Genomic DNA, 10,309 nt, shown 5'->3' with positions numbered 1-10,309 from the left:
TCGGGAATTCCATCTTATGATTTATCCCAATTGTGATCCCCTACTTTTTTTTTTTTTTTTTTTTTTTTTTTTTTTTTGATAATGTTTGTCATCGACTTAATTACTTAGTAAAAGGCTTTTGCAACTAATTTTTTTCCAAACGTTTGCAATTAACTTCGTAATGAAAGTCAATGACAGGTTTCTCTTCAAACAGCTAGTGTAATGAAAGATCCCACAGTAAAAACCTGTGATAGATATTTTAAAGGAAAAATAACCTTCCATTTTTCCGTTTCTTGTTCTGGAGTATTTCTTTTATCTATTCTAAGCATTTGTCGAATGGAAGGGTCGATGGTCCATCGCTAACAATGTGGATACCTCTCTCTTCTACACCAAGGTGATGTTGCAATTATTGTCGTACCTTTTTGAGGATCTAGGTTTTTTGCAGTGTGTTTTGCATTTTTTATCATTACTCAAAAAAGTCGAAAATTCAAAGAATTTTTAAAAGGTCATTCCTATCCACAACAATAACTTTGTTATATATTCTCGGATATTGGTAGTCTAGTCTTGGCTGATTTTCCTTTGTTTATGAAAGTATTCGTTTCATTTATAAAAACTCATCATCTCTTATTTTGTATTTGTGTATAGCCATCAAAATTTTAAATCTATGTAGGCTATGCATGTAAAGAAGATATTTTGGTGGCAATCGAAAGATGCTGGACCAGTATTTTTTCTTCTTTCAAGCTCTGTCAATGAAGTTGAAGGGAAGTATTGTTTTTACCACTGTATTCGGAGTGTGTTTGTTTGTGTGCGAGTTAAAACTTATCTGAAGAACGAGGGAACCGGTTTGGGTGGAACTCTGCAGTTATAAATATTAGCCACCATTCTCGATGTTGTAATATTTTTTGGGAGAATTGGACTCGAGAGTTGATAACTGCAAGTAACAAAACGCGACAATTTTGAAGTAGATATTGAGAGGTTATACACACACACTCATATATATATATATATATATATATATATATATATATATATATATATATATATATATATATATGTATATATATATATATTATATATATATATATATATATATATATATGTGTGTATATATGTGTATATATATGTGTATATATATGTATATATATGTGTATATATATGTATATGTGTGTATGTATATATGTATTATATATATTATATATATATATATATATATATATATATATATATATGTATATATATGTATGAATGTGTGTATATATGTGTATATATATATGTATATATATGTGTGTTTATATATATATACATATATATATATGTATATATATATATATATATATATATATAATATATATATATAAATAATCAGAATCGGTAGGCAGTCAGAGAGGTGATCGTGCTAGGGAAGGTACACGTCTGTTAGATAGAGGCATTGACGAGGGCTCCTGCTGACACCTTGCTTACTGCCTACTGTTGATTTTTTATATCAATGTCTGGAATACTTCACCATTGTCCACAAGGTTGTCGTAATGCTTTTGTGTTGCTACTCTTAACAAACTACAAGATGGAACAAGACAACAATAAACTGAAGATTGGATTGAATAGGTTGGTATCGTGTAGCATGTTTAGTGGCGTACCATCACAGACGTTGTTAGTTGAATTTTATTAATTATCTGATTCTCTCTCTCTCTCTCTCTCTCTCTCTCTCTCTCTCTCTCTCTCTCTCTCTCTCTCTCTCTCTCTCTCTCTCTCTCTCTCTCTCTCTCTCTCTCTATATATATATATATATATATATATGTGTGTGTGTGTGTGTGCGCGCGCGCGCGCGTATGTATCCATCCAATCCTAAGCCATATTAAATATTTATAATGATCATATGTGCACACCCTCAACAATCATTCCATAGCTTCAACCCACTAATGACTCCATACCTGTATTGAAAAATGAAAACACCTTATCTCCATCAAAGGCGTATACAGTATATGTGTGTGTATGTATATATATATATATATATATATATATATATATATATATATATATATATATATATATATATATAAATATATATATATATATGTATATATATGTATATATATAAATATATATATATATATATATATATATATATATATATGTATGTATATAATTTTTTTATAGATGTAATGATAACTATATAGAAAGGGGGTCGAGGCAGGTGTAAACGTCACGGGGCCCCACGTCATGGTTGACACATCATTCTGCGCCTAGTTGCCAGGTCTTAATTTCCGTTGTCATCAGGCCCACAAAATTGAGATGACATTTCTCGATATAAAGTAAGACAATAATGCGGAGTAGATGCTTAATTCCATTTTTCTTAATTATGTTAGTGTCTCAAACTCTGGTGATTTCGGTATCACATTAATCAGAAGCCTAGTGTTATATTAAAAAAGGAGGGTGTTATGAGCCTTGAAATAGATAGTATTATACAGATAATCTCATATCAATTGCCACATTATGCCAAAGCCCTCATCGGCAGAATGTTACTGAGTGTAATTCACCTCTATATAGAACCTAGGTCACAACTGGACGTCCACCTGCCTGTGCTTGTCACGTGCAAGGGACGAAACTGTCCCTTTTGCCATTTTTGGAGCCCGCAGAGTTCCCATAACCCCCTATGGTGAATGTTGATCATGATCGACTAATTCTATGTCACAACTGGTCGTGCAGCGCCCTGCTCTTGGTCTACAGCAAAAAAAGCCATGTCATATGTGGGGGCTTCCTTGTCAATTTTGGAGCCCCCAGAGTGACCGTTGATCATGAGTAACAAATTCTACGTCACAATTGGTTGTGTAGCCCCATGCGCCTGGTTTACAGCCAAAAAAGCCACGTGACGGGACGGGGCGAGGTCGAGAATGCAAGTGCTTTTGCCATTTTTGGAGCCCTAAAGTGCCTATAACACTTACTTTTTAAGGTGACTGTTGATCGTGAGTAACAAATTCTACAGAATGTGTGCTATATTTTTCATGCAAGGTGACTGCAGCCGTCCACCCCCATGGTAGACATGCGTTTTTGGGGGGAGAGATCATGAGAGGAAAAATAGAAAAAAAAAAAAAAACAAGGGGAATGAGATGTAAGTGTACCTTGCTTTTTATTTGCTTTAGCCGTGTGTTCTTTAAGATTTAAAGGGTATAGTTCTGTTTTCTGTATGTGTAACACAATTCTGACTCAGTACAACCTGTATGAACATTACTTCTCCAAAATCTTATGGGATGGCTAAATCAACTCGCATCTCCAGTTCACCACATACGTCAATCCTACTGCTTCTTACTACTGCCGCAGGTGTAGGATGCAAGTTTTTTTACCCAAAGGTGTAGGATGCAAGTTTTTTCCAAAGGTATAGGATGCAAGTCTTTTCCAAAGGTATAGGATGCAAGTTTTTTTGTTTTTTTTCAAACATTGTGAACTCCCCGTTGTCTCTGTGATTCAAAAAAGTAGAAATTTTATGAATTCCTTGTTCTCATGTTTAGTTGTGACCAAGGCTTTACCGACTCATGTGTTCGTTCCAAGAATATTATGGTCTTTCTTTCCAATATGCCTTTCAAATCATCTGCCATGAATTTCTTGGTGTTCTTTTTCTCTTAACATTTTACACTTCCGAATTAAACACCCTTCCACATTCTTTCCCCATGAACAAACCATATCAAAACTCCTAGATACCTTTTACCTCTTCTTCATCCCTCCACATTTTTTGCCTTTTGATTCTTTTTAATGCACACACTTGCAACTCATCTTGACTGCTTCAATCTTATTTCTTCCATTCACATTTAAACTAACATTCATCTTTTGATTCCACAAGAAGAGTTGGCTCAATAATCCCTCCATACATTTTCGCCAATACCTCCATAGACAATGTAAGTCTTTCAAAGCTTTGTAATGCATAATGCATATTGTTCAGCAACCATCTAGTTAAGGAAACGGGTTCAGCAGTAATTCTTAGCTTTTTAAAGATTTACAAGGAATGGTTGAACATCCTTTCCCCTAGGTAATACGTTGTCTGGTAGAAATGGGAAATTGAATATACGGATCTCATCTCCTATTGTGAAAAGGAATACAGAGCTTTCACTATCAAGTTTTAAATAACTCCAATAAGTCTAACTTTCTAACGGCAATTCTTCTTAATTGCTGTATAGTTTGCTTTTCTAGTGTACATACAACCCTTTTTCAGCTCTCATGTTGTAGCTAACTTTTCCCTCGGGAATTTTTTAGTGGTCCTGGCCATTTTACTTGGCGAACAAGTGATGGCAGATTTGAGGGAATATATAGATCTATCTGCCGAGTCATTAGCAGCCATTGCTATTCCACCCTTGTTCCTAGCTTTGGGAAGAGGGCTTGGGTGATGATTTTATCTACACAAGGTCGGTGTCTAAGATATTATCCTTGCGCGTTGCTTCTGCTGCTCCTGGGCGACAATTAGACATTTGTGATCTTTTCTCCTTAAAAACGGATGAAACTTTCGGGAGGTTTCATTCATACCCGTTTCAAATATAGTTCTGATACTTGGTGTACTTCTTATTTTGTTCTTCAACAAAAAGCTCTGAATCATTATCAACTCTTATAATCAACAGCCGTTACTTAAGCTCGTTTAATATCTTGGAAGAAAGATAGCCAGTTTTTACTTCAATTTCAATGTTATTTTTCCCCAGCCACAATTTAGATGCTTTATTTCGATCATTGTTTGTTTGGATAAACACAAGGCTCCTCTCAGGTAGTCAGGTAACACTCCGAAGCCCGTTTCCTGGCCACATTTACTCTTTTTTTTTTTCTCAATGACTTTGTAAAATTTTGCTTGTTGACTCAAGATAATTTATTCGTATTTGTTTATATTGTTCTGGTTTATTTAATTGACTTCGTCTTCAAATTTAAAAGGCTTATGCTTTTTAATTTAGAATTATTTTCATTTTTATGACACACACACACACACATACACACACACACACACACACACACACACACACATATATATATATATATATATATATATATATATATATATATATATATATATATATATATATATATATATAAATCAATATTTCTTGTGTACATTTCGGGAGTTAGGTTTGTTAATTTCTGGGTAAAAAAAGTTCAAATGAATAATGTTCACGATTTTTATATATTTTATAATGTAAGAATATAAATGAAAATGAACTGGAATTGGGTACTTTCCACTTGTTAATTGCAAGTGCATTACAAGCTGCCTCCAGTACTCCAGGTCAAGATACATTGGCAATTAAAACCTTGTGTTTATTTTGGCGGACCCAAAGCAAGCGAGGGAGTACAGAAGTCGACGAGGATATTGCGAATGTTGTTATAAGGAGGGAGATAATTGCACTGTCAATAGTCGTTAATGTTTGCAACGTGAATTTTATCCGTATTTGGAGCAGATGCTGATGACACACTTAAGAGACAAAAAAAAAAAAAAAAAAAAAAAGTTACGTCTTGATACTGAAGTTTCAATGATCGAAATAAAAAAAAAAAAAAAAAAAGAATACGTCTGGATACTGAAGTTTCAATGCTCGAAATATGTTGTTAAGTTTTTCAAATCTTCCTTCTATACTTTTTTAAACGTTTTATGTATTATACGAAGGAGGTTTAGTTAATTAAATGTACTGTATATAGTAGCTGTACGATTCAGAATGAATTAAGTGGTGGCTTTTTATTCAACAACTTGATAACTGTACTAATAGAGAGCAGAATCTTTTACTTTTACAGTTTCAGTGAGTTCATCTCTCAGTCACCTTTATTATCTCTCCTCTTTATCAGCAATCTTTCCTTGTTACATTTCCTTCATTTCATGCTTTTCTCAAGATTCTGCTCTTAACGTATCTTCACAATTAACTCCCTCCCCCACAACCTATTTTCTCTGTCCTTCTTAATTAATCTTGAATTCTCTCTTACCATCTTTCAATTGTTGGAGATGAAGGCTATTTAGGAGCAAAATATATATCTATTTCACAACTTCTATGATAACAGCGTAGTAAATTTACAACGGGTATACAGATAAGAGAAGTATTTCAAAAGAATCTTATATTTTCAGTATATTTAGTTTTATGCTCTTTCATTAGCCAACCTTCTTCAATTTTCGCTATGTTTAGTTACATGCTCTTTCATTAGCCAACCTTCTTCAATTTTCACTATGTTTACTTTTATGCTCTTTCATTAGCCAACCTTCTTCAATTTTCGCTATGTTTAGTTACATGCTCTTTCATTAGCCAACCTTCTTCAATTTTCACTATGTTTAGTTTTATGCTCTTTCATTAGCCAACCTTCTTCAATTTTCGCTATGTTTAGTTACATGCTCTTTCATTAGCCAACCTTCTTCAATTTTCACTATGTTTAGTTTCATTCTCTTTCATTAGCCAACCTCCTTCAAGAGATTCTTGTATTTTCAATATTTTTAGTTTCTTGTTCTTTCATTACCCAACCACCCTCTTTCCCGTGTTATGGATGGATTAGATAAGGTTATTAAATGATCAGACCTGTTATTTTTTCGTATGATAAGGATAAGATTTATGTGTATTATACCACCCTATGATATCCAAGGATAAAGTATTGAAACCATGAGTTGAATTTCAGTTCATCTTATTTCTGTCAGCTTTTTCCATTCCTGTGCTCGCCTCTCGTAAAATAAAAATGGCCTTATTATCAGATTTCTGTTTAGGTAGGTCATGGAGCCAAGCACTTCTCCTTCTGTCACTATATTATTATTATTATTATTATTATTATTATTATTATTATTGTTGTTGTTGTTGTTGTTATTGTTATTATTATTATTACTATTATTATTATTATTGTTGTTGTTGTTGTTGTTATTGTCATTGTTATTATTATTATTATTATTATTATTATTATTATTAGCTAAGCTTTAACCCTAGTTGGAAAAAGCAGGATACTATAAGGCCAAGGGCTCCAATAGGGAAAACAGGTCAGTGAGGTAAGGAAATAAGGAAACATGATAATGTGCCTGAGTGTACCCTCCAGCAAGATTATTAGAATAATTTGCCTGAGTGTACCCTCTAGCAAGATTATTAGAATAATTTGCCTGAGTGTACCTTCTAGCAAGATTATTAGAATAATTTGCCTGAGTGTACCCTCTAGCAAGATTATTAGAATAATGTGCCTGAGTGTACCCTCAAGCAAGGTTATTGAAATAATGTGCCTGAGTGTACCCTTCAGCAAGATTATCAGAATAATGTGCTTGAGTGTACCCTCAGCAAGATTATTAAAATAATGTGCATGAGTTTACCCTCAAGCAAGATTATTAGAATAATATGCCTGAGTGTACCCTCCAGCAAGATTATTAGAATAATGTGCCTGAGTGTACCTTCAAGTAAGATCATTAGAATAATGTGCCTGAATGTACCCTCAAGTAAAATTATTAGAATAATGTGCCTGTGTGTACCCTCAAGCAGAGTTATTAGAATAATGTGCCTGGGTGTACCCTCAAGCAAGATTATTAGAATAATGTGCCTGAGTGTACCCCTCAAGCAAGATTATTAAAATGATGTGCCTGAGTATACCCTCAAGCAAGATTATTACGATTACTTATTACAAGTTCATTCTACCATAACACAAATTTAAGTGCTCACAAAGTTGCTTTAAGAAACGACCCAATACTGTAGAAGTCTTTGAAATGTATTGTTGTCAATAACATTGCTTCACTATAAAAATAATCGCACAAAATTGTTTCCACCTTGTTATTTTCGGGAATATATATTTGTGTAGTTAAGCTTTTTTTTTTTTTTTTTTTTTTTTGACAGAGAATTCTAAATTTAGTGACTGGGGCATTTGTACCAAAGTTTTTATGAATCACGACTTTCTGTAGATGGAATACTACGAATGTTCGGTTTCTTTTGCAGAGAGAGAGAGAGAGAGAGAGAGAGAGAGAGAGAGAGAGAGAGAGAGAGAGAGAGAGAATATCTTTCAACGTAATATATATTGCCTGTTCTCTTTTTTATTTATTTTGTTACCTTATAACATTTATCCATGCCACAAACTTATACGAGAGAGAGAGAGAGAGAAAGAGAGAGAGAGAGAGAGAGAGAGAGAGAGAGAGAGAGAGAGAGAGAGAGAGAGAGAGAGAGAGGATGATGACATCTCGAAGTAGATAACGTTTATTTAATGGCGCCGACAGTCCGTCAGAGTGAGTTACACTCTAAATTTCCATTAGCTGTTTTATGTGAATTTAATTTTCTCGTAAAATAATGTATTTCATAAACGGGCATAACAGCGGAAAGCACATTAATTTCACTTCAGCAAACTCTCCTTCACCCGCAGTTTAGTCTTGAAGAGAGTTTAAAAAAATAGTGAAGAGGAGATGGCAACATGACAGACTTAGGGTCTGGAGACGTGATAAAAAATGAGTTACTGGCAACTGTTTGTGCCTGGTGTGGTAAGTATCGATTTTGCATTAATTCTTCATCAGTTTAATTTCTTGCGCTCGTCCAACTAGGCTGTGTTTTTCCTGCTCTACCCTATGCCTGGCCCCTTTCCCTAACACCTCCAGTAATGCCAAATATATATTTAGCACTGGTGTTAGTTTGTAAATAAACTTTCAATGCTAACTAACTCTTGGTGGTAGTTTTTGGCAAGAAGATTCGAAACTCGGCTATGACATTTGAGTTATGTTCGTTTGATAAGGACGTGCATCTTAAGATTGAAGGTTTCCTTCCGTTTTCTCCGCTGAAGAAGTTTTACTTTGTTTCCAAAGCATCACAGTGCTTTGATATGTTTCCTCCTTCTTTTTGTAGTTCTTTAGCACAAAAGATTTTCCTTTAAGGAAACAGCAGAAGAGGAGAATAATAAATACAACAAACGAAGTTGCCGTAAAAAAAAAAAAAAAAAATCTCTACAACTATAACTGCCACTTGTTTTGTTAGCGTTGTTGTTGCTATGTACATTATCAGATAACGTTCGGTATGAAAAACGACAAACCTGTTATTGTACGTGTAAACATTTATTTTCACTTTTGACAGCAAGAACGCCTCCGATCAACGAGATGACTTTCATTCGTTATTCTTAAAACGGAAAAAGCCAGTTAGTTATGTAGGTTTTTAAACGTAGTCGGAGATGTATAGTTATTTTTCCCTTCCGTGTAATGGAATATAACGTTTCTTTTTAGAGAGTATATTTATATACACTCGAACAAAGTATTGAAAATGACAATGCTGAAGCGTACATTTCTTTTTGTTTGTTTATAAGAGTTCGTAGCGACATGATTCGTCACATTATATGAGTTTGAAATAAGCATATAAAACGTTCAAACTGGCCAGGAATAGTTACACTTGCAGAGACAAAAAACCATAGTATGTAGTCCACAATTTTCGTATAATCTAACATTTTGGGAACATATTCATTTGTCTTATATTCCTAAAACTAACATCGCGTATATAAAGAAACTCCAGATACTGTACACACAATTACACACACACACACAATTACACACACACACACACACACACATATATATATATATATATATATATATATATATATATATATATATATATATATATTGCTACATCAGTTGAGGAGAATTATAAGGTATGACCACTCTCTCTCTCTCTCTCTCTCTCTCTCTCTCTCTCTCTCTCTCTCTCTCTCTCTCTCTCTCTCTCTCTCTTAACTATATTCCTTCTTCCTTTCTTCTATAAATTATTTAGATAATACTAGGTAGCCTTACAGGGAGACATAGATTAGGTTGCTATATTATAAGATGAAATATAATTATCGTTGAAAAATCGTCTTCCTCGTACAATTTAAAACAAATTCCAGTCTAGGAAATCTTAATTGGTTTCATATGGCAATTAAAACCATTAATATCTTATTAATAAGGCAGTATACAGGTACTGAACGACTTGCTAAAGATGCTTAATATATATAAATCGGTTAATGTTTATGAAAATATGACAAGTGTCAAGAGTGGGTATGAAGGAATGTAAAGATTCAGAATTGGTAATAAAATTTCTACAAAATATGAATAATAAAATCATGTCGTATGGAGATTACAAAGGGCTCAAAATGGCAAGTAATAAACATATCTAACGAAAGTTTGTCATCTCCACCATTATCATCATCATTATTATTGTTATCATTATTATTCTGTGTAACTGTCGCAAGAGTCAAGAGGGTATTTTGCATTACTAGTTCACATTTGATGGTTTTAAGGTGAGTAAAGTAACTAAATGCACCTATGAACTATATGAAAAGAGGAATAAAGTGCAGGAGAAAACTGGGTCTATTTCGAGAGGAAAGAGACAACCGACTTTCGAAAGGTGGATATTGATTTGGTAAA

The sequence above is a fragment of the Palaemon carinicauda genome, chromosome 8 (assembly GCF_036898095.1).
Source record: "Palaemon carinicauda isolate YSFRI2023 chromosome 8, ASM3689809v2, whole genome shotgun sequence".
Classification (NCBI taxonomy): domain Eukaryota; kingdom Metazoa; phylum Arthropoda; class Malacostraca; order Decapoda; family Palaemonidae; genus Palaemon; species Palaemon carinicauda.
This window is presented reverse-complemented; position numbering follows the sequence as displayed.